Here is a 26,404-nt window from a genome sequence, read left to right as displayed (position 1 = left end):
AAAATCATAAAATTCAAGTGGTATCAATGTTACCTTCTTCTTTTCCTAAATTTAATTTTTTCAACTGGTGATCCTGCCTATTCCTTGTCTTCTTATTCTAGGGTGGCAAGAAGAGCTATCACCCTCAGATGTGCACAAATCTATGGAATCCCAGATGGCATGCTGACACAAATGGCAATAATACTTACAGTTTTGAGGCCACTGGGAGAGAAGACATCATAAAATGTTGACCTCATTGAGAAGGGCATGTACTTGAGACTTGACTTTGGTGCATAGAATGAAAACAGTTGAAAAGAGAAGCCTGAAGCAAAAAACAAAAAATAAGTGAAGGGCTAGCATGACAAGGTAAACAGGGGAATGATGGAGAGAGAGGGCTAACTTTAAATAGTAATAGATGAGAAGCACTTACAGAGATTGGTGGGTTCACAGAGAGAAGAGGGGCAGGGGGTCTTCAAGGCAGGATCTGGAAAAGTTCTAGGCATTCTGAAGAAAACCATTGAGGAAGATACTTCTCGCCCCTGTGTTGGATCAGTTCTCCTTTGGTGGTCAAAGTGGCCTGGCGGTTGGGGTCTTTGAAAGTGTTTAACAATTTCTGTGATTATCATATTAGGGACCCATCTAAGCTGTAGAATCCCCTGTGGAATACCAGTTAATTGTGGGTTAACTGGGAAGTTGAACAGAGTGGTATCTGTGTAAAGTTGGGATTGTCCCCAAGTCGGTGTGTTGCGGCTGGGGACCTTTAAGTAGTTATGCAGATGCAAAGTAGATGTCGGACACATTTGTGCCTCCAAAGATAGACAACCTTATGGTTATGGTTATTGCCACTACTAATAGTCTTTCTGTTTTAAGGAATGTTTTTATATTTGGTTATTTGTTAAACACTTGCTCTCCAGAGGATTTACCCCCCTTCCTGACCAGGCCATTTTTTGCGATACGGAGCTGTGTTACTTTAACTGACAATTGTGCGTTCATGCAATGTTGTACATAAATAAAATTTATGTCCTTTTTTCCCCACAAATAGAGCTTTTTTCGGTGGTATTTGATCACCTGTGCATTTTTTATTTTTTGTGCTGTAAACAAACAAACCTGAAAATTTTGAAAAAAAAAATATTTTTGACTTTTGCTATAAAACATATCCAGTGAAAAAAATTAAAAAAATAAAATGTCTTCATAAATTTAGGCCAAAATGTATTCTGCTCCATGTCTTTGATAAAAAAAAATCCCAATATGTGTAAATTCATTGGTTTACATGAAAGTTATAGGGTCTACGCATGGCAGTATATATACTGGAATTTTTATTTATGTTTTTTTTTTTACTAGTAATGACGGCGATCAGCAACATATTGTGGGACTGCAGAGGGCATTCTGACACGGGGGGACTGACTAACTGCCACTGACATCCCCAGTGGCACTAATATAATAATCAGTGCTAAAACAAAATACTGGCACTGTACTAATGACACTGAGCAGGAAGGGGTTAACATCTGGGGCGATCAAAGGGTTAACTGTGTGCTGTGTGTTTTTTACTATGTAGACAAGCTTCTTTATATTGCTGCTGTGCAGAGCAATACAAAGCAGCCTGTTCGTGCTGACGGGAGAGATCTATGATCACTGAGAATCCTTTTTATCACGGTAATGCACGAGGAGAATGCGCCCCTTTTTTGCTTTCTTCCAGGGATATTTTATAATAGAATATCTACAAAGTTAGTTAGATTGATAAAAGACACAAGTCCATCACATTCAAACTGAAAGAAAAAACAAATCAATATATACAGGATCGTTTACCACAGCTGACTGAAAGAAAGGAAAAAAACCCCTAAGGGGAAGAAATTCTATACTGATCCCCTAGGACACTCAGAGTTTCTCTGGATCAACAAATTCTGTTGCTAAACCCACAACAGTATAATCAGTCTGTATATGCAGTAAAGCAAGCTTGTTATACTCACTGTGGAAACTAAGGGGTTAACCCTCTTCATTGTGTAAAAAGGCGGTTTGATCCTGTCTTCTCGCTTCCTTTCCTTCTTCTACTGTCCCTAATGCATCTGCAAGTATAAATCTCTAGGAGTCACTCTGCACATGCTCAGTTTGGTGTGGATTGCTAGAGAGGTATTTTTTTTCGGGAGGGTGCATGTGATCAGCACATCGCCAACCAGCACTGTCCAGACAGAGGGTCAGAGGTCATGCAGCCTCATAGGAAAGTCAGAGGAGAATGAAATCTCCTCCTACAAGCTTTAACCGGTGCTCAGCTGGACACTGAGAGAAGTCACAAGACTGCTCTAACTGCTGATGAAAAAAGGGCTTTAGCAGTTTATATTTACTAAAATAATTGCATTTCCATGTTCTGTGTACTGTGGGAGATCAGATATAGTGAATGCAGGGTCCGTGGAGAGCAAATATAGTGACTGCAGGGTCCAGGCAGACCGGATATAGTGAATGCAGGGTCCGGGGAGAGCGGATATAGTGAATGCAGGGTCCTGGGAGACCAGATATAGTGAATGCAGGGTCCGGGGAGACCGGATATAGTGACTGCAGGGTCCGGGGAGACCGGATATAGTGAATGCAGGGTCCGGGGAGACCAGATATAGTGACTGCAGGTTCCGGGGAGAGCGGATATAGTGAATGCAGGGTCCGGGGAGACCGGATATAGTGACTGCAGGTTCCGGGGAGAGCGGATATAGTGAATGTAGGGTCCGGGGAGAGCGGATATAGTGAATGCAGGGTCCGGGGAGACCAGATATAGTGAATGCAGGGTCCGGGGAGACCGGATATAGTGAATGCAGGGTCCTGGTAGAGCGAATATAGTGAATGCAGGGTTCGGGGAGACCGGATATAGTTAATGCAGGGTCCGGGGAGACCAGATATAGTGAATGCAGGGTCCGGGGAGACCAGATATAGTGAATGCAGGGTCCGGAGTGAGCGGATATAGTGAATGCAGGGTCCTGGTAGAGCAGATATAGTGAATGCAGGGTCCGGGGAGACCGGATATAGTTAATGCAGCGTTCGGGGAGACCAGATATAGTGAATGCAGGGTCCGGGGAGACCAGATATAGTGACTGCAGGGTCCGGGGAGACCGAATATAGTGAATGCAGGGTCCGGGGAGATCTGATATAGTGAATGCAGGGTCCGGGGAGAGCGGTTTTAGTGACTGCAGGGTCCTGGTAGAGCGGATATAGTGAATGCAGGGTCCGGAGTGAGCAGATATAGTGAATGCAGGGTCCTGGTAGAGCGAATATAGTGAATGCAGGGTCCCGGGAGACCGGATATAGTTAATGCAGGGTCCGGGGAGACCAGATATAGTAAATGCAGGGTCCGGAGTGAGCGGATATAGTGAATGCAGGGTCCTGGTAGAGCAGATATAGTGAATGCAGCGTTCGGGGAGACCAGATATAGTTAATGCAGGGTCTGGGGAGACCAGATATAGTGAATGCAGGGTCCGGGGAGACCAGATATAGTGAATGCAGGGTCTGGGGAGACCAAATATAGTGAATGCAGGGTCTGGGGAGACCAGATATAGTTAATGCAGGGTCCTGGGAGACCAGATATAGTGAATGCAGGGTCCGGGGAGACCAGATATAGTGAATGCAGGGTCCTGGTAGAGCAGATATAGTGAATGCAGGGTCCGGGGAGACCGGATATAGTTAATGCAGGGTCCGGGGAGACCAGATATAGTGAATGCAGGGTCCGGGGAGACCAGATATAGTGACTGCAGGGTCCGGGGAGACCGAATATAGTGAATGCAGGGTCCGGGGAGATCTGATATAGTGAATGCAGGGTCCGGGGAGAGCGGTTTTAGTGACTGCAGGGTCCTGGTAGAGCGGATATAGTGAATGCAGGGTCCGGAGTGAGCAGATATAGTGAATGCAGGGTCCTGGTAGAGCGAATATAGTGAATGCAGGGTCCGGGGAGACCGGATATAGTTAATGCAGGGTCCGGGGAGACCAGATATAGTAAATGCATTGTCCGGAGTGAGCGGATATAGTGAATGCAGGGTCCTGGTAGAGCGGATATAGTGAATGCAGCGTTCGGGGAGACCAGATATAGTTAATGCAGGGTCTGGGGAGACCAGATATAGTGAATGCAGGGTCCGGGGAGACCAGATATAGTGAATGCAGGGTCTGGGGAGACCAAATATAGTGAATGCAGGGTCTGGGGAGACCAGATATAGTTAATGCAGGGTCCTGGGAGACCAGATATAGTGAATGCAGGGTCCGGGGAGACCAGATATAGTGAATGCAGGGTCCGGGGAGACCAGATATAGTTAATGCAGGGTCCTGGGAGGCCAGATATAGTGAATGCAGGGTCCGGGGAGACCAGATATAGTGAATGCAGGGTCCAGGGAGAGCGGATATAGTGAATGCAGGGTCCAGGGAGACCAGATACAGTTAATGCAGGGTCCTGGGTTTAGTAACACTTTAAAGATGCCAGTTTGATATAAACATAGCCTAACACCAAATCTCCTTTAAGACAGAAGCCACCATAAATCTTGGTCTGCGTTGCGTGCCAGCGACTAATGACAGCTCCCTATTTCTTCTGAGAGGTGAGAAGTAAACATGGATTAATGAAGTCTCACACCGCAGGGGCCTAAAGTGTGTCTAGACCCCTAATACATAACTGGAATACTGGTGGACATAAGGAATGCCGTATAAATCTGCAGGATAAATTTAACCGGGCATTAACATATAAAAATAAAGGCCCAAAGCCTTCGCTTAATCAGGAGCATCTGTCTTGTGTTTGATGTTGAGTCTCAGAAACGTCCTAATACCTAGTGCTGCTATATTTAAGTAACCTTGCCCGTACACCGCTGATCACATGTCAGGAGGTTTATAGTGTTGATGTTGTTGCTAAGCCCTCGCCGTGTTTGAGGACTGCTTTCCAGTTTAGTAAGGTTAAACCGCACTTCTCCTACAATGCCTGGTGTCAGGTCACTGGACTAGTAGTTAAAAGGACACTCCACAAAAAGAAAAAAAAAATAACTGCTTCAGTCCAGGATCAAATTCATTACCTGTGATCTGACAGTCTGTGATACTTATTTGCACTAATATTTAAAATTTCAGGACACATTTCTGGAATGTTCTCTTCTGTTCGGCACCCTTGCTGTGCATGTGTGTGCATGTTTTTGTTGGTTTTTTATTTTTATGTTTTCATAGATTGTATTTAAAGTGAAACTTAAACTAAAGTTCAAAATACCTCTTCTTCAACGTTCCAACTCCCTCAAGGTCCTTTCCAACACCGGCATACTAAAAATAAAAATTCCAGTATCTATACCATAGATTGTAGACACTATAACTTTCACACAAACTAATCAATACACTTACTGGGACTATTTTTTTTTTTTACCAAATACATGTAGCAAAATACTTTTTAGCCAAAATTTATAAAGAATTTAGATTTTTTTTTTTTATTGGATATGTTTTATAGTAGAAAGTAGAAAATATTGGGGTTTTTCTCAAAATTTGGGGTCTTTTTTTGTTTATATCCCAAAAACAAAAAACCCAGGGGTGATCAAATACCACCTAAAGAAAGCTCTATTTGTGTGAAATTATTTTTATAAATTTTCTTTCCGTACAGCATTGCATAACCATGCAATCACCAGTTAAAGCAGATCAGTGTTGAACTGCAAAAAACGGCCTGGTGATGAAGGGGGTAAAATCTTCCAGAGCTCAAGTGGCTAAGGAACTCCAGTCTAAATAGAATGACAAGCTGCCAAATACACTAATGATAACACTAACAGTGGAGGTATTTGCTTTTATTATTTGTAATAGGAGATAACCTAATTTGCAATCCAAGAGCTACCAAGCTTTTAAAAATCGTAGTCTGTGTATTATTATTATTATTATACAGGATTTATATAGCGCCAACAGTTTGCTCAGCGCTTTACAATATAACGGGAGACAATACAGCAACAATACAGTTCAATACAAGAGGGGTAGGAGGGCCCTGATCCTTGGAGCTTACAATCTGTGGTTTCTCTTTCTTTGGCCAGCAATGGTAGTTCAGAGTTGTTCTATATTTGTCAAGTGATGGTGTAGTTTTTTTTCCATCTGCCACAAAGAAAAAGGGTGGTGTTTAACATGGAGGGCTCAGCTCCACATCAGCACCCCAACGGTTTGACTGTGATCAGCTACCTAGTTGCTGCACCTGATGATGCCAGTTGGAACATCACATCCTAATTTGTAACCAAGTCCTCCCACTTCAGGTTCAAGCATCCGAGCCCTGATGAAGGGAGAATGTCCGAGCCCCTGAAATGAGTTAGCTGTTAATTTTCACCCTAGTATGAACAATTAAAACTTTTTTTGTTTCTTTGACCATTGGCACAATGCTTTTATTACATCTCTATACCTTTGGAGTTTTGTAGATGTAAGGGCTCATGTACACGGGGAGTTTGGAAAATCCTTCTGAACAATGGAAACGTGGGTTAAAAAACATCAGTTTAGCCGCGTTTGCATACTGCGTTTATGCACATTTGCGTTTAGAAGCGTTTTTAAAAGATAACCTCAGGAGACCTTCCCAAATGCCCAGAATGCACTGAAAAATAGTAAGTAATTAACTATTTCAGACATTTTGAGAGAACTAGTTAGAGCAGAAGCAGAGAGAGCAGTATGTGTTGAGATGACCTGTCTTTTCTGGTTGTATTCACTATGGATCCCATCATGAGCATAATGCGGCACATTCTACCATGTTTTCCTTCATGCAAAACCTGGAACTGACTGCACTGGTGTACCGGGTCAAAGTTGAAGTGGTAGTAAAGGCTGAAGTTTTTTTTTTTTATCCTAGGGCAGTACAGTGGCTAAATGGTTAGCACTTCCGCCTGGCAGTACTATAGTCATAGGTTTGAATCCCAACCATGGCACCACCTGCCTGGAGTTTGCATGTTCTCCCTGTGCCTGTGTGGGTTTCCTCCGGGTACTCTAGTTTCCTCCCATACTCCAAAGACATGCTGACAAGTTAACTGGCTCCTGTCTAAATTGTCCCTAGTATGTGTATGTATGAATGTAAGTTAGGGACCGTAGATTGTACACCCCTTGAGGGTTAGGGACTGATGTGAATGTACAATATATAAAACATGTATAAATTGACATTCCTTTATAAGTACCTATAGTAAATAAATAAATACATATCTTCATGCATGAAGGTAAATGCCCCCAGCTCCCCTCAGTACTTACCTGAACCTCATTGCAATCCAGCAATGTGAAGGACAGCCTCAGCTATTCCAGGTTTCTGCCTCCTCATTGGCCGAGACAACAAGCAGGAGCCAATGTCAATCACAGCCAGTCAGCCAATGAGAAGGGGGGGGGCAGCACCAAACCACAGCACTGTGTGTGAATGGACACAAGGAGCAGCGGGTGCCCCCATAGCAAGCTGCTTGCTGTGGGGGCACCTGACAGGCAGGGAGAGCCTGTGGGGGACCTGAAAAGAGGAAGATCCAGGCTACTCTATGCAAAACCATGACATACAGCAGGTAAGTATAGACATGTTTGTTATTTTACAAAAAAACAAAAACAAAATGAACCTTTATAACTGCTTTAATTTTCGACCGCAGTGACAAACAAATTTGAAGGAGCAGGATGGAATTTTTTTTTGAATAAATACATTTCTAACCATGAATGTGGTTTTCATTTGGTAAAGTCCATTCACTTTAAAAACAAATGTTAACAACAAATGGAATTTTGCAGTACAGCTATCTTCAAGCCATCGAATGTACTGAGAATTTTTGTACAAATGTTCTTATGAATATTCTATGACGTTTTGTTCGAAAATCTACTAGTGTTTACCCAACTTATGAGGTGATTATCCTCACCTTGGAAAGATATCCTTTTATTTCCTCTTGAGTCTGTAGGACAGGAAGTGAAGGGAAATCCTCCCAATTAGACACAGATGGCATAAAAAATAAAAACAAAAACCAAAAACTACTCTATCCAAAATGAAAAAAAAACCTATATGCTATATATTTTATCTGTACGGAACACTTATGTTAAATAATTTAATGGTAAATAAAATTAGAATAATTGTTTCAAATTAAATAATGTTTCAAGGTATATCCATAATAAGGTAATTTCATAAACAGATGATCCGAGACTGTTATTTAGTGAAAAATAGACGCAGATAACTCAGAACTTATGTTCACTTTAACTGTATGAGGTAATACTCATCCGCCAATGTCCATCACTGCTATGCATTCCATTGGAGAACATTTCCAAACTAACAGATGATTTGATTGCAATGTGTTTAATGACAGACAGGCCAGTAGAAAATATAAAATAAGATACAATTTATTAAAGGGAAAGCATAAGCAGACAGGTTATGAGGTGGGCTAAAAGGAACCAAAAAGCTCTCCACTGAACCAGTAGGGAGGATAGTAGAGCCTTCTTGAAACAAAATGTACAATTGGTGCATGTTTCACTTCCATCATAAATCCATGTAATAAGAGATATATTCGTCCTTTTAGAATAGTAAGCCATATAAATAATTCCTTTTTGTCACTTGGCCATCTGTCCATCCAGGACTGTTGGTACAGATACAGCTAAATATTTTTACAGCCATTTTTCTTACAGCCATTTAGTCCAAATTTCAGACAGCTATTGAAGCCTTTAGTAAAGACTGAGTCAAACACTGGGGTTTATTCACAAAGCTATAAAACATGCATTATATCCCATAATAAACTCCTAATTACAACAATGTTTTAGTAATATTTCCAGTACATGTCAATTTTAATAGCAAATCATACATGAGTTTTAAATGTGTTCAAATGAAGTCCAACAAATCCAGTTACAATGTGGATGAGCATCAATTGTTCATCCTAGAATTGAGTAGGGGCGTTGCTAGGGTTCTAAAAGACCTGGGGAACCTTTGTGAACCCCAAGGAGAGTAATAATGCAGCAACCAGAAAATGCTGAGACTATCAACACTTTGGTCAGAAGTAAGTAATGTACAATATAGTGTATAGAGTGCAGAAGCCTATAAGACACAGTGCAAAGGTCAGGAGTATGTAACACACAGGGTGCAGGGAGCAGTGCCAGGTTCAGGAGTTTATAACGCACAGACTGCCAGAGACAGGAATAAGTAACACACAGAGTGCAAGGGTCATGTGTGTGTAAAGCACAAACTGCAGGGCTCATGTGTGTGCAATGCAACACATGCAGGGGTCAGGAGTGTCTAATGCTCAGAGCGCAGGGGTCAAGTGTAAGTAATGCATGGAGTGTAGGGGTCAGGAGTACCGAAAAAGAGAGTGCATGAATCCCCTGCATTCAATACCCTCCCCCATTTTACCTTTTTAGCAAACACCCACCCTACCTACCCCCCCCCCCAACGAAAACAAATTCCAGCACTAATCTGCCTGCTCACCCGCCAAACACAAATTGTCTCTGTAAGTTCCACAAATAAAAATGCAAAAATCTCCCCTCCTCACCCAATCTCTCTTCCCAGTACAAATATTTGCCTCCCCAAATCACCTCTCCCAGCACAAATCTTCTCCTTCCCCCCTCCAATCTCCTTCCATAACAAATCTCCCACTTCTGAATAAGTTCCCCCTCCCAGTACAAATTCTTTGCACTCCAGCGCAATTCCTCTTTCCTTAAATCCAACTCTCAGTGCCAATTTTTTTCTCCCTGCCCCCTAATCCTCATGCCAGTGCAAATCCCCCTTAATCCCCTTCCCAGCAAAATTCCCCCGGCCAGCAAAAATCCTCCCCTTACCCAGAATAAATCATAGTATTCTCCCCCCCCCAAAAAAAAATCTCCATCCCAGCACATATCCTGTCCCACTCCCAGCACAAATTGTTTCCCCTTCCCCAAATCCCCCTCCCACCATAAATCTTTGTTACAACCCCCTATCCAACAGGTCACTGTGTTCCCCCTCCTTCCCTGAACTTATAGATCTCTGACACAGGGTGGCAGGTGACTGGGGGACATTCTTCCTCCCAGGTATTCCTTGCCTTGTGTCATGTGACACATCAGAGCCAAGGAGGGAACTCCCCTGGTCTGTGAAGTGTAACAGCAGTTATGTGTTGAGGACATGTGATGTGCAACCACAAAGTCATATATAGGCCATCACTATTTATGTGAGGGGATCTTTAAATGTTGTTAATTTCCCTTATAAAATTCCCTGTATAACCTGCCTACTGTACTATTGGTGGTCTTCCTCATTCCAATAAGAGAGCACATGTGGCATGGTTATTTTTCTAAATAGCCACAAATGCTGCAAAAATGTATATTTTACATTTGTTTAAATGTTTCTTCATTTTGTAATAAAAGGGAGTACTGGTATATAATGCTGCCTTGATTTCTTACAGGATGCCTAGTCACTGAGTTCCTGTGCAAGCGCTTGCTAAAATACGTTTTTAGTCATTATTGAAAAAATAAATATGTCTTCCTACCACTTTCCTGATGTTATCCTGTTCTTTCTTTTTATAATCTGTATTGCATGCAATATATGAGTAAGCATGTAACAGTTCCTGCTTCCTCACCCCATAATGACTCCACTCCTCTGTCATTTAGAGCTATAATACTTAGGAAGATTATTAACATTCCAAAGATTCCATCTGATGATTCACTATCCCATTAGAACATACTACATGGTGATATGTTTGGTACACAGATGTAGGACAGTTATTGTCTGTAAATATTCCTACAACAAATTGACAAAATACAGCATATTCAAAAGGCTTTGGAAACAGCAAAAAATATTTCGAAATATTACAAATATTTGGTTATTAACCCCTTGGCACCGGCACCTCCAAGCCCTTTAAGGGGTTTGTGATTCAAGGAGGCAGGGCAGGTTTAGAGTCACGTGACTGTCGTGATTGGCTGTCCCGACGGTCACATTATCAGAAAGCTCCCAACCGCAAGTAGCAATCTGGACCGTTCTGGGAGGTGCTGGTAAATGTGCCAGAAATGCGCAGGGCATGTGCTCTCGGCACATCTTTTGTTTACATTGGGTAGGCAAATATGTGGCCCCTCGGTGCCAAGGCCCTGCTGCTGAGAGGCCGCATATTTGTGTATGCTGGGCGCCAAGGAGTGAAAAACCACTGGATGACCAAAAATGTCAATCTTTCCCACTTTTTTTCCAACTTTTTGTCCTTCTCTCTCTAGCTTGTCCCTACTCTATTCACTCCCCCTGACAGACAGGTGAACTATCTCTACACTGTGCAATTGCAAGAATGCCAAGCTTAGGAGCCAGGGTCTTAAATGGACTCTGCCTGACCCAAGATGGCACATGGGGTGGCAGCATCTAACTAGATCACTTCCCCAGTGACCCAGGAAACCATAGAGGAGTATGTTTGTCCTGACTTTCTCTTCCTTTGCAATGCCACTGAGGTTCAGTGGAGAAAATCAACTACACCTGCCTATAGGCACGCCAGCCTAGCATATTACGTTTATACATCATTTATTGATGAAATGAAAAAAATATTCTACTCACAAAGCAATGTATAAACATGCTCATTAATGAAATCCAGAAATGAAAATTCCAGAGCCACTGCACGAGGTGATTGTAGCCGTATTAGTGCATTTGTGACAGAAACAACTGAGTACTGTCCGTGATACTTTTTTTATTTGCACTAACATACAATTTTGAGAGCCACTGCACAAATTTCTTATGACGGAAAGAAACTACGCAGGTCTACAGAGGTTAACACGCTTCAAGGGGAGTCCCCTCTTCCTCAGAGACCAGGGCTCTGAGGAAGAGGGTATTCCTCTTTAAAATTCCCCTTGAAATGCGTTAGACTCTGTAGACCTGCATGGCTTCTTCCTGTGATAAGAAGTTTGTGAAGCGGTTCTGGCATTTCTGTATCTCATTGATGAGCATGTTTATACATTGCTTTGTGAGTATAACATTTTCTTTATTTCATCAATAAATGGTGTGTAAAGGTAATGTGCTAGGCTGGTGTACCCTCTCTTTGTTCTTACAGTGTTCAGTGCATTTAGACTACCGTAGGAGGGCAGTAAGGGGTGGTGGTCACCTAGGAATTGGAAGAGAAACAGAAATTATGAGAGTCATCTGATACTTGAGCACCATACTTGAATGTTTTTACTGTGTACTCTTTTTTCTCTCCTGCCCCTCTCCACTGTCTACCCCTTTGCCCCGCTTTCCACAGTACATCTCTACTCCTCTCTGCTGCCTACACATCTCTCATCCTTCTTTCTCTCATTCTTCTTCCTTTCCTACCCCACTCTCCCTCTTTCTTGCTCTTTATCCGTCTCACTGTAACTTTTTATCACTCTTCTATCTTCTCCACCCCGCTCTCTTTTCTACCCCTGTTACAGTCATTCTCCCTCTCTCCCCCTCCATCCTTTATACCCCTATTACAGTTCCTTTCCCTCTCTATTCCCCTGTCTTCTCTCTGCCCTTCTCTCTCTTTCTCCTTCTCTACCGCTCATTTTCCTCCTCCTCTTGTCTCTACCATTCCCTTATTGTTCCTCCTCCCCTTTCACTTTTCATCCTTCTCTATCCTTCTTTACCCTTCTCTCCTCTCTATACCCCTCTTTCACTTCTCTGTTTCTGTTCTTCTCTACTCTTTACCCCTCTCTTACGCTTTCTCGCTCTTTACCTCTAAGTCTCATTCACTGCTCCTCCCTCTCTAAACCAATTTTCTTTCTACCCCTCTCTCAATCTTTCTTCTCTTCAACCCTCTTACTCCTCTTCCTTCTCTACTTGGAATGAGCTGTTTGTTTATGGTGTTCTTCGTGGTCAAGCGGCAGGTACCTACACCAAGAATCCTCAGCCATGTAAGCGATGTCAGTGGTTGCTAAAGATGCAGTAGGTGAAGGCATCTGCTGAATCCTCAGCAATCACTAGTTTCACATGGCCCAATTTGCTTACATGTCTGGGAATCCCTGGCCATATTGGAAAGGGGCAGGAATGGGGGGGGGGGGTTTACATCATTGCCCAAATAAGGCTACATGGCCATACTTGGGCAATACCACTGACCAAATTGACCAATATTATGTCACCACTATCTCTGCTCTTCCCCTGATATTACTGATGACAAAGTTGTCATTTGGCAAGTGCCCTTCATTATGTAACATTCTCTGATTTTTTTCTGTTTTGGTGGGTGTTTTTTTCGTTGTGATTGGCAAGGATCTACATTGCTGGATGAGGTACAACATAATTGACTATGGATTTATAGCATGTGACTTTTTTTATTTGAAAGGATTTTTCAAAAACTGTGTATGTGTTTTTGTTTACTGTTCACTTTGTTAAAATTCATACAGGAGGGGTGGTATCTGGGTGCACCCTTATTGATAAAGGGTGCTTCCATATGAGCCCTCTCCCCGCAGATCCCTCCAACCGCCAAGGCCCTTGCCCTCATTAACCTGGGGGTAAAGCACTGTGCCAGAGGAGTAAGTACCCCCCATGTTGAGGGCTTGCATGCTCGTCCCCTCCCCCCACCCACCTTTTCTGGCCAGCCAGATTACATGCTTGTATAAGGGTCTGCATTTAATTTTGGAGGTGGCGGGGCATACATTTTTCTTTTTTTGCATGGGGTTCCACTTTAAAATCTATGCTGGATCTACATAGTCTGGTATGGATTTTGGTGAGACCCCTATACTGTTCTTTTTAGTGAATTTGGCTGTAGGAAATACTACAACAAAAGGGACATTTGCAAAGAAATTTTAATTGCTGTAGGTAGCAGGTTGTATATATCCTACAGATGTACAACTTTACCCCCCCCCCCCCCCAAGCAGGTTATCTTAATGAATTATATGGAATTAGGCATTTTTATTGTTTCACATTACGCATTACTAAACTGTCTGCTCCCAGCCAAATTTAAATTTTAAGAATACTTTTTTTACATTGGTTCATGTCCTCCAGGTCAGTGCCCAGCTCCCCATGCCATTTGTCCTAGCTAATAGACAGAAAATGGCTATTAGTGATTTTACAGGTTTGGCACTAATTGATTTCAGTTAGATTCAGATTTGATATCCAAATATATTTAAAGTTTGCTGAACTGTAGCATCCTCCTAGATAAATGCTAGGATACCTATTGTAGATCATAGTTGGTTCCTCTGCTTAACAGGAGACCTGTAAGGAAAATCTAATTACGTTTTAATCTTAACAGAGAGCTGCAATTGTTAGTAGTGCTTGCTCAGTGTGTTCAGATGCTGCTAGTTCTGTCTCTGGCTTTCTCTGTATTCAAGTAAATTAGGAAGGTTCTGGATGTATAAGTAGAACTCATACAGAACACAGTCTAAATATTAATGCCACTCCAGCCAATCTCAGGGAGTGCAGCCCTGAGAAATGTTGGGAGAGAGTATTTATTCTTTGGGCATACTGAGCACTGGGTCTTTCCTGGACAGGATTGTACCAGCCTGAGGGAAGGCATGCTGCCTCCCCAGGCACCTGCTGCCATATGGTCTCAGGTGGGCTACCTGAGGGCCTGAAGTAAGAGAGAAAGTGACCCTGTGTTCATTGAACTTCTGGAAGTAGTGGGAAGACGTCAGATGGAGAAGAAGCTTCCAAAATTCCCGCCCCGATGTCTGTCTGGGTGCTGTTTGGTGGTATAGGGGCCCGACGGTTGAGGTCTTTGGAGACATTCTAATTCTACTGTGATACTTCAGTGTAAGGACCCATCTATAGTATAGTGTCCTTAGTGGTATCCCAGTTAACAATGGGTTAGCTGGGAATTTTGGACACGGAGGTGTTGGCGGAGAGTTGGGCTTGTCCCTGAGCCAGTGTGTTGTGGCTCAGAGTTTGCGCTGATAAAAATGTGGTTGGTTCTTTAGGGCCCTCCAAAGACTGGCAACCTTGGTTACTAGTATTATGATCCTCATTATGTTTCTGTTTAAAGGAATGTTTATATAAGTTGTTTTGTTAATAAAATGTGGCCAATTTCACTCCAAATTGGTGTTGGCCTATTTATTCCAGGTATACTGGGGAAAAAAGGGGTACAGGGGGGACATAGCTGTCCTTTTGGTAAGTGAGTTAAGACATCTGTTGTGCACTATTTATGTCCATTGAACTCCTTCTTGACATTGGGACTTTGCTCAAGGCTGCTACTTAAAAAAGAATGAGTGACAGTGTGTGTGCACCTGGCTGTAGATCTACCTTGTGTCTGGCTGTGGGGGGAAGTTAGAGAAGACCTGGATATTACGAGGGTAAGCGCTACACCTGCTTACACCAAAGGTACTTTCAGCTCATTGCTATTCTTTACCCCTCTTTCACTTCTCCTCTTTCTCTGGCCTTCTTTACCCCTTTCTCCACTTTAACCCTCTCTCATTCCTCCTTCTTTACCCTTTTGTTTTTCCTTCCTTTTCCCTCTCTACTATTTGTTTTATTCTCTCTTCCATTATTTCCTCAATCTATACCCTTTTTTCTCCTGTTCTTTCTCTATCTTTCTCTCCTCATCTCTCTCACTATATTTCATATGCCCTCTTTTTTTTCTCTTTTTTTGTCTGAGTATAGATCTACTGTATGTTTGTGCAAACATGTTTGAATGTACTGTTGTCAGACTCACTACCTCTGCTGAAAGTCTATTTCAAGCAACAACTACTCATTCAGTAAAATAATACTTTCTAAGATTAGTTTTGAACTTTCCTCCTGCATGTTTAAGGTCATGTCCCTGTATTCCTGATCTTGGCTTCATATTGAAGATACTGAGCTCCTGAACCTTTTCATATTCTTAATGTATGTAGCGCCTCTCAGTAGGGTACTAGTATTAGGGTTTTCTTTCCTCCAAATAAGTTTTTATTCAAAGTTTTATATGTTTACAAAAAAAAAAAAGAACATATCACATGACATTGTACATTAGCAGTCATACATTTCCTCAGTACAGACAAATTGAGTACCCTATTTTTTACAAAGGCATATAGCAAAATAGCTATGAGATCTATAGTTCAGCAAAATCAAAAAGGATACATCCTTAACCATGAAGCCCATACAACATCCCTCAAGTCTCTCCACACACAAATGCATGAGAAGAAGTAACAAAGTATTAACCGTTATTCAGCATAAATAATAAACAAGAGATCAGTACAACCGCTATGCCATTTTAGATAACAAAAACAACACTCATGGAATGTGCCTACCAATTATGTGACATCGACCACCCATATCCGCCAATACAACAGACCATGCGGGTTTTTAATGAATTTCTCCACCAGTTCAGTTAACATTGTAAAATCTGTAGGGACATTAACGCCAAGGGGGTCAACCGAGGTACCTGCAGCCATGGGTATAGATTGTTGAACTTATAAGGGGTGCCTCTTTGAGTTTCTTTCCTTTAAGTAAGGTAGAGTTAACTTGCATTGACCAATCCTAAAATGTAGGAGGAAATGGCTACAGCCATTTTAATATGTTAGGAAAATTTAGTTTTTGGCCTCCCTGTAATCAGGGAGAGAAGTGTTCATTTTTTTATGTTTTTTTTAGACTTAACCACTTCCTCTGCTTCCCAATGAACTCTGTGATATAGTGGGTGGAAGAGCTTTAACCCTGGCCTGCATATTTATGCCTCTTCAAACCAATTTCTGGTCAGGAGAGTGATTGACATGCAGGGGGCTGAAAGGAGTATAAATAGGCTGGGACCAGGAACAGCTTTGTCTCCTTCCTGGGGGAGTAAGTCCCAGTCTGAGGGCTGAGGCATCCCTTGGAGTTGGAAACTACCTGCAATACAAAAGAAAGTCTTCTGTGGTTCCATCTCCTGCTTGGGTTGGGGACCTTTGGCCTAGCCTCCTGAAAGTATCCTGAAAGTAACACACCTGAGGATAACGGGCACAATGAGTACCTGCCATGTAGATTCCATAGACTTTTCTTTGCCCTATTTGTGAGAGCTTAAAGCAGTACATCTGGGATTATACTCCTGTTGAGGAGTTCCTGATTGCAATCTAGCTACCCTTTACATTCAAGAGAGTGGTTCTCACCCTGAAGGAGCAGACCAGATTTAGAGTCCACCATTACAGCTTTGTTAGAAGTTTTTGGAGTTACTCAATGCCTACCCTCACCCTATCCCAGTTCTTTTAGCAAAATAAACTGCAAAAAGATGTGAACAGCCTGTTCTCTCACTCGAGTGACTATGAACTACCGTGTGTCTGGCTGCTATGTACCTATCAGGGAGTGGGACCTGGAACCAAACAGCCAGACCAGTCTCAGGTTTGTGCTACATGTGTTTAAAGGTTTCAATCATGTTTCCCCTTTCCCTTCTTACCTCCATACTGTAGCATAGTCTGTTCCTGAAGTCTCTCCTGATATGTTTTGTCCCCCAGGCCTTTCACCATTTTTGTTGCCTGTCTCTGGACTAGTCCTTTCTTATCAACATCTTTTTGTAAGTGAGATTTCCGGGACAGGACATATCCGATACAGTATTCTAAATGAAGCCTAAATGAACATCTATATAGAGGAATCAGGACCTCCTTCCTCTGGCTGGTGATCCTTCTAGTGATATATGAAGATCTATATGGGGGAATCAGAACCTCCCTCCTCCTGATGGTGACCCCTCTAATGATAACCAAAGATCTATTTAGAGGAATCAGGACTTCTTTCTTCCTGATGGTGATCTCTTCAGCAATAACCAAATATCTATATAGAGGAATCAGGACCTCCTTCCTCTGGCTGGTGATCATCTAGTGATATATGAAGATCTATATGGGGGAATCAGAACCTCCCTCCTCCTGATGGTGACCCCTCTAATGATAACCAAAGATCTATTTAGAGGAATCAGGACCTCTTTTTTCCTGATGGTGATCTCTTCAGCAATAACCAAATATCTATATAGAGGAATCAGGACCTCCTTCCTCCTGCTGATGATCCCTCTAGTGATACACCCTAGAATTCTTTTCCCACTGCTTGGCCACGCTGTTTGCTCCTTTTGCAATCATCTGAACTAAGTGCCCCCCCCCCCAAAAAAAAAAAAATTTTCTGTAGTTCTGGCCAACCCTATACCTCAATAGTCAAAAGTCAGGAGTTCTGAATTTGCTCTGACTTTCTATTTTGCATGCTTGTTCCAGGTCAGATACTGAAGCCATTGACGGTCAGGCTAATAGTAAAAAGAATTCAGCAATGCCAATAAAATCCCATATAATAACTAAAAAATTGTCAACTCCATATATTGCAGGCCGAGTTACACAATCTCTTCTTTTCAGTGAAGTGCATTGTAGGATCTACTTATTCTTTTCCCTTGCATGGCCTAAATAATGAATTGAAATCCGCAGTATTGCCAAATCCATCTTCACTCTGATGAACGGCATGTATGATTTTCTCAAAAGAATCTATTAGAGAGGATGAATGCTTCTCACAAACTGTGTTCTCTGCTAAGCAAATGAATAAAATACTGGAGTTATCACCTCTATCCTCTGTGTTCCCTCTGAAAAAAAGTTATTCTTTGTGACATTTGTATTGTGAATTGCCAGATTCATCAAAGTCTCCCTGGCTATTGAATGAATCACAAGAGAACTGATTAAAATCTGATTAGTATTCAGGCTAGAAGCTAAGTGCTAGTGTTTGCTAGTGGCAATTTCTTTCTGTGCCAGGGCAGCAACCATTAAAGGAAATCATTTATAATAAAGTGGAATGTTTTATAGCCATTTCCTTGAATTAACTACCCCCTTTAGTACATGTCCACTGACAGAAATTTCAGTTCACACTTCCTTTCTATATGAAATATTTAAGTATTGTGACCCCACAATGATTTTCATTAAAATTGACATAACTATTAAAGATTTGCAAAGCAATGAAAAGTTTCATTTTCTAATTTTTATTTTAAATCTGGACTCCAGGTAAACAGCTAAAGTCACTGTTGAAATGCATATACAAAGAATGTTTTATCTTTCTGTTTTGAGATCCAAGCACCCCTGCCACACTGCATAGCCATATTGATGACCTGACTTTTCTATAATGCAGTTAAAACAATTCAGTTTGGCCACCAACCTACCCTTAGGTTATGACTGGCAGTGAAGGAAAAGCACAATGCTGATAGGCTATCACTCTGCTCTCTCCTCCTGTAAGCATGTTCTGCCTGCTGATTGACAGCGCTTTGCAAACCAATACACTTCTGATTGGCTTAGGATGAGATGATTCAGATTTAGATTGATTTAGGCATTTATGCTACTGGTTTGTAAATATATTTACCATTGTTGTATCAAGTTCACAACAAAACTAACTGTCTGGTGGGCAACTTTAAAAATATTCCGCCCCAAAGAATGGGACACCGCCAAATCAGCTTGTGTGGCTGTCTTTGAGGATTTGAGGTAATGTGGTCCTTTTACAGCAACCAATAATGCAAATATGGCCTTCTTCATTGACCACTAGTTTAAAGGGCTGTTCTGCATTGACCACCACTGGCCACCAGCGGCAGGAGGTCCTTCTCCGCTGAATCACCAATGTAAATAGGCACTTCATATCTGGCCATCAATGTAAAAAAAACTATTCTTCACTGACCATGAATGTAACTGAAACCTCCTCCACTGACCAACAATGTATGGTACCTCTTCCGCACTAGTAAACAATGTAAGCAGGCTCTTTTTCACTGTACACCAATGTAAGAAGCCCTAGTCCACTAACCCTAAGGGGGCGTTCTCCATTGACCACCAGTGTAAAGGGCTTTTCTCCACTAACCCCTCCATGGAAAGGTGCATTTTGTCACTGGCTACCAGTTTAAAGAGCTCCTTTGCCATTGACCCACCAGTGTTAATGGACCCTTTTCTTCTGGCCACCATTGCAAAGGGGCTCTTCTTCACTTACCATCAATGTAATGGAAACCTCATTCTCTGGCCAACAATGTAAGGAAGGTCTCCCCCATTGACTAGCAATGTAAGAGGGCCCTTCTCCACTGATATCTCTTACTTTCATCTCTAGCTGCATATACTGTGAGTAATTTATCATCACAACAGAGTCTCTGAAGTCATGTTTCAGTCAGTGTTTGACACATTATGACATCTGCTGTTTGTTTACAGTAAGAAGCATGGCTGGCTGTCAAGTTTCTGCTGCCAGAAAGGAGGAAAGAAACTGTAATCTGATGCCTCGGTTGTGAACTTTGAAGATGAATTTCTCCACAGTACATGCAGCTGCAGACTTTAGCGAGGGTTTGTTTTAGCTCTCATGCAGGTACATTCCTACTTACAACGTAAATCGACTGCATATTTTGATGCCTAGGCACCTCTGGTGCTGTGTACAGCCACCCATAGACATGAATGGTTGTAGGCACTTGTGTAAAGTGGTGCATGTGCACAGGCATAACTTCTTGAATGCAGGCGATCTTTCTCTGCTGTAAGGTAGCATACGCCAATCTGCATGAGCTGTAGATATTTTTTAACTGTTTTTAACTGTTTGTAAAGAATATGTTATATTTGCAATGTTAATAGAAGAGGATTTATCTGGAATATAGGGTGGTACACCAGAAAATGCTGGAGAGCTCTCCTAGAGGAGAAGTTCCTATTTTGGACCTGTACATAGTTGCCAGGAAGTTGTCCTCAGTTTACTAATCTGTGGGTATCCCATACACCTCTATTAACATTACAGGCACTTTACCATCAAATTTGAGCAGTATTGTAGTCTGTGAAACTTCATAAAATAAAGATACTGCAAGGCTAGAGTCTTTGAATAAAAATAATTCTAGAGGGTGAACGTGGAGGAATACAAAAAAAAGATTAGAAAATAGCACAGTTATTTTTTTTAACTATAAGTGAATTTCAATAATTTCCTGTTTGCAGTGTTTCATAACAAGACCTTTTTCACAGTTGGATAGTAAGAGAGGGCAGGCAGGTGTGCTAATGGGACAGGACAAATTGTATTCAGCAAAAATTGATGTTGCTCTAATTAGAGCCCGGCTAAAGCTGATTTATTGCCCCGTTTCTTCTTATGTCAATTAGCACTTTAATTAAATGCCAAACTTCAGCTTTTATTTTGCAAGTCTTCTTATTGGAATTTCAAATGCTTGCTTATCATTCATCAGCAGCTGCGGCAGAACACAAAGCAACAAGCAGTAAGTAATCCACACATTGTGGAGTTTAAAATCTATTGCAGTAAAGTGGATCAAAATGACAAGAAAACGGATGATCGTTCCTAGTTATGTACATGTCTTACTCAGCATTGACTGTGGGGAATGTTGCAAATCCCTTTATAGCAGCTCAAAGAATGTTCTTCGAAAGGGGGGGAGAGGGGTAGCATGATGTAATGGTGGGTGTTAATGGGTCCTTGCAATGCTGGGGATGTAGGTTTATTTAACATAATGATACTAATTGAATGAAGTCTGTATTTTCTCATCATTTTTTAAGTTTCAGTAAAATGTTGCTAGTGTGCATCTATATGACAGTGAAAGCCACAATAGAATATAAGCTTTTCCAAGGTATAAAATTATATATAAAGATGTATCAGTAAATATACAGCATACATGATCTCAAACAGGTCCTCAGTAGCACACTATGTGGTCAAAATATGAGTTCAGGAGTTTCCACTGAAGGACACCAATGATGTTACAAGATGCAAAGATATTTTAGACAATTGTGTGTTTCCAAACTTGTGGTAACAGTTTGGGGAAGGCCCATATTTGTTCCAGTATGACTGTACTCCTGGGGACAAAGCCAGCTCCATAAAGATGTAGTTTGATGGGATCGGTGTGTGTGGAGGAACTCAAGAGGCCTTCACAGATCCCTGAAACACCTTTTGAATTACCTGGAACATTGATTGCAAGCCAGGTCTTCATCAGTAATTGCCTTCAATGAGGAGTAAGAGGAAGATAAGTTATGTGCTTCTCATCAAACTCAGGCTTCCATATAACAAGTTCAGCCTTCTGAGTTTATCATTATAGGTAAAGGAAGTGAAACTAACTTGTCAGAGTATTGAAAGTATTAGACATGTGTAGCACCCCTCTAGATAGCTAGGTAGAGCTAGCTAGTTTTTTTAGTTAGAGAGGCTGAGTAGCAGCCTGGGCAATAGTCAGCTGGGCTAACCTTAGGTCAGGGCTGAGAGGCTCTGCAGGTCAGTTCCCTGACACCTCTTCCTTCTCTAGAATCTTGGAGAAGATTCTAGACGCTGTGGGTGAGAGTGAGGAGCAGCTGGCATGCACACTTAGAGGACTCTGGTCAATCCCCAAGCAGGTGGCTTGGCATGGGGCCAGGGCAGCCTTTAAGTGTGCTTTAGCCTGCTCAGTAGCGGGATAGTTCGGGTGGAAGATGTGAGGAAGGCTGAGATGCAGGAGCCTGGGAAGGGGCCCAGTAAGAAGAAGCCTACCTACAGGCCTGGACCTGGAAAAGAGGATTACTCAGCCTCACCGGTCCCTGGAGGGAGGACCACTTGTGGAGCCAGGGAAGGAGCCAGCCTATCAGAAGGTCTGAAAGCAGCCACCTACCCAACCAGCTCACAGGCAGGGACTGAAAGAGTAATCCTACACCCCCTTGGCCAGTTAAGGGGAAAGTGCATTCTGGTGGTAAACCTAACTAGATTCATACCCAGGACTGTTAATCCTTTCAAATAGAAGCCACTGGATCCCCTTGCCCTGGGATTCCTCCAGACAGCTCGGTAATGAAGAGGATTTATCTGGGGTATAGGGTGGTACACCAGGAAATACTGGAGAGCTCTCCTAGAAGAGAATTTCCTATTTTGGACCTGTACATAGTTGCCAGGAAGTTGTCCTCAGTTTACTGTTCCTTGAGTATCCCATACATCTCTCAACCCCATCCAAGTTTAACACCTCTAATAAAACTTAAAACCAAGCTCAAGGACTGTTTACTGTCTCTGGAATGCAAGTCTTTGAAAAATACTTGTTGCCTGGCTATGCAAGACTATAGGGGACCCAAATGTTCGGCGACTCCTAAAGAGCTACACATGTAACAACTTAATGACATCTACAGGCCAGAGGTATGAACATGTTAAAATGCTATATGCTCACAAATTCCCCAAAACACACTCCAACATTTTCCTAGAAGAGTGGAGGCTGTTGTAGCTACACAGAGGGGACCAACACCATATTAATACCCATGGTTGTGGAATGGGGATATCCAACAAGCTCATATGGGTGTGATGGGCAGGTGTCCACAAACTTTTGGCACCATAGCGTGATTATCTTCTATTATGTATATGCTGTATATCTGTTGTGTTACAAACTAGAATTCAGATTGATTTACAGGACCGCTTTGGTGAAAATTTTGTATTCTAAAAACTGCATGGGCTTAATCCATATAACAATAGAATTCCATATACAAATTTCATTTTTACATTTATAATTATACAAGCACCAAGCTGATTAACAAATATTACAGTGACAGGGTTGGGACCTCATGAAGATGAATCTCCGGCAGTGGCTATTGTATTCTGACGCCCTGCCCCACCAGCTGTCAAATTACCTCCACAGTGCCTAATTCTGATTGGATACATGTGCTGTTCGCCCAATAATTTTGAATCAATAGATGTTGGACGGGAGGCAGCTGACAGGGTTACCCACTGAGCTCATTTTCAGTGGTTCATCAGGAACCAGACAAAAAATTCAATCTGTGTATGGCCATGTAAAAGCAACTCTGAAGCCTGGGCCAGGACATGTGACTTGGATTGGTCCAAGGATCGATGTGTTTTATATTTTACAAAAGATTGTGACAACAAGAAATTACAGGTTTCCTTTCTATTTTCTTTTTTGTTCCTTTTTGTTCTTTCAATTCACAGGAAAAATCTACATGTCTTGGTGTACTTCAAGTGAGCATCTGGATTCCTCTCTAGGTTACAATGCTGACAGACTCTAGTATTAGCAGTTACTTTGTTGTGCCAATACAGACTTGGAAAGTAAAAGTAAGGCTTCTTTTTCTGACTTTGATTTGAACGGCTTACATTGTTGCAGCAGTTAAATACACCAGCGCTTTTACGTTCCATGCACACGGGGCGTTTTAATAACGCTGGTAACGTTAGCTGTGTAAAGTTACATAAAAAATTTGAGATTTTCATCATTTTTGTATTAGCGTTTAACTACGTTTTTTCGAGTTTTTTCATCAAAAGTCCAAAAATGCTGGTTTGCCATGATTTACCATGTTTTACCATGTTTTACCGTCTTTTGCCACGCTTTACAGCGCTTTTCAGCGTTAGAGCATTTTTACAGCTAAAAAACTCCCCTAGAAACCCACGAGTTCTGGGTTTTTGTTCCAGCCAAAAAACGCTGATTACAGTCTATGTGTACATGGACACATAGGATAACATGCTGGGGGGTTTACTGGCTGCAGAAAAAAATGTCAAAAGACAAAAACAGCCGCTGTAAAAACGTCCAGTGTGCATGAGAACTTAAGCATTGCGTGGATACATAATTTCGACCCCTTGGTGGTCAGTTTAGAAGTTATAGCTTGAATTAAATTTTCCATCTATACCCAAGAAAAATAAGCACCTTTCAAAAAAAAATAAAATCATAACAAAACACTTCCAATAGTATATTTACTGAACAAAAAGAGGAAAATAAGTGAAGTTTATTGTTAGAGTTTATATATACTTTATTATTATTTTTTCGTAACAGTAAGGCAAAGTTGACATTAATGCTAAATCTGGAGTTTGGAAAGTGTTTTGGGGCCAAACAAGCATCCCCAAATCCTGGGTAGGAAAATGTATACTAAATTGTATGGCCCAGTACCTACTTCGGTGTTTGGTGGGCATTCCCTTAATGCAATCTTAATGTTTTGAACACAAGATATGAGTAATTTACCTCCAAACCTTGCAAAGTCAACACAGGCTCTACCAGGGGCGGACTGACAACTCATGGGGCCCCCGGGCAATAGGGAATCATGGGGTCCCAGTGTCCTTGCCCAAACTCAAAAAAGCCTGTGAAAAAGGTACCAGGGGCATCTCATGGGGCCCCCTACTGACCCCGGGCCCTCGGGCAGTGCCCGAGTTTCCAAATTCTCAGTTTGCCCCTGGGCTCTACATGCCCTTTACCTTCAGCTTCCATGTAAACATTAAGTATAGTAAAAGTCATCTGCGCTCATGTATAGCACAAATACTGTGGAAGAAATCTCTCAAAGTCTCATGCGTATCTAGAGCATAAACCTGGTCTTAGTCCACTAAGTTCCACTTGGCTTGGCTGCTCTCCTCAGAATGGGTGATCCATAAGCATTTCATGCAAAAGAACAAAAGAGGGTTCACCATCCTCATGTAATAACCGAGACACCATTTATTTCCAATGGTAAAAGTAGATTATATACTTACAAGCAGTAGAACACAACATGCTCACACAAATCTCCAAAAGAATGACCAGAACTGATATGCACACCTCCAGATGGACTTGCATCCATCTGGTCGTACAGTCCTACAGATTTCGAGGGTACCCCCTCTTCACCAGAGACAGAACCTCAGTGCAATCTTAATGTTTGTAACACAAGAAATGAGGGATTTAAAATGGTTGTAAACCATTGCATACACCCAGTGAAGTGACTGGTGATGCACAGAGATGAAACAAATCCTACTACATAAGTTTGTTTATCTGCAGTATTCTCTTCTCTACATCTGTTCAAAGTGCTAAATTTAGAAAGCTTGTCTGAAAGTTCAGAAAAAAGGGGGCAGAGAGCTGAAATTAAACTCTGCAGAGCTCAGTGAGGATATTTCAGAGAGCTGATTGGAGGGAAGAGACACCCCCTCCACACAGCTCACAGGAACAGATCTCAGGCTGTCAATCTACTGGCGATCCTTCCCCTGTCACCATCTTTCTCTTTGTCTCAGAAATGACACTTAGTGCTCTTAACTGAGACAAGTACACACTATAGAGGGATATGCTTTGTTCATATTTCATGTCTGAGGTTTACAACCACTCCAAACCCTGCGAAGTCAACACAGGCTCTGTATGCTCTTTACGTCCAGTGTCCATGAAAAAAATAGGTTAAGGCTAAACTCCAGTCAGTTATAAAGCTAAAGCAGAAAGATTTTAGTTTTATTTTGCTTTACTAAAAATAAAAATACATTTATTTTTAAATTGAACTAGTATACATACCTGAATTTAATTTTATTTCAGCCTCAAATACTTTTCAGAATGGCGACAGAGGGGCAGTAATAAGAGCAAATCAATGTTTTGCAATATACAAATGCCAATAAGGAAAATGCTGACAGGTGGAGAGAACAGTCTCCCAAATCAGTTTTTTGCTGCTCCTTTACTGTCAAATCTTTTTTTCTCAAAGAATAGGTGCATTAACTCCCTCCTTCTGAGTCACCCTTGTCTCCGCCCCCTACCCATCTTCGAGAACTGTCACTTTGTTCCACCCCCGACCCACCTCCCAGTACCACCCCTTTTAGAGAATACAGAACCAAGTATCATTTTATGGTGCTAAGTAATTTGTATGCAATTTGTTGATAACAAGAAAAGCAGAAAAATAGATCTCCTGCAGCTAACAACAATAGACCCCTCCCCCAGCAACAATAGATCTCCCCAACAAAAATAGATCCACCTCAACAACAATACCCCCGGTAGCAACAACAAATCTCTAAGCAGCCAAAATCAATAAACCCTCAAGCAGCCAGCAA

At 41.8% G+C, this 26,404-nt stretch overlaps 1 long non-coding RNA gene across 2 annotated transcripts in view; it reads left to right on the top strand.

Moving 5' to 3' along the window:
* Nucleotides 1-26,404, top strand: part of LOC149461801 (uncharacterized) — a 56,918-nt gene that overhangs the window by 10,910 nt on the left and 19,604 nt on the right. For both annotated transcript variants that reach the window (XR_016312779.1, XR_016312778.1), the window contains one exon: nucleotides 23,582-23,704. This is a non-coding gene — a long non-coding RNA (uncharacterized LOC149461801). The remainder of the gene's footprint in view (nucleotides 1-23,581; nucleotides 23,705-26,404) is intronic.

This window comes from Staurois parvus, unplaced genomic scaffold (genome assembly GCF_062004578.1).
Source record: "Staurois parvus isolate SC_StPar_1 unplaced genomic scaffold, SC_StPar_1.0 ptg000192l, whole genome shotgun sequence".
Taxonomy (NCBI): domain Eukaryota; kingdom Metazoa; phylum Chordata; class Amphibia; order Anura; family Ranidae; genus Staurois; species Staurois parvus.
Note: the sequence above shows the minus strand (reverse complement) of the source record. Positions and strands in the feature narration are given on the sequence as shown.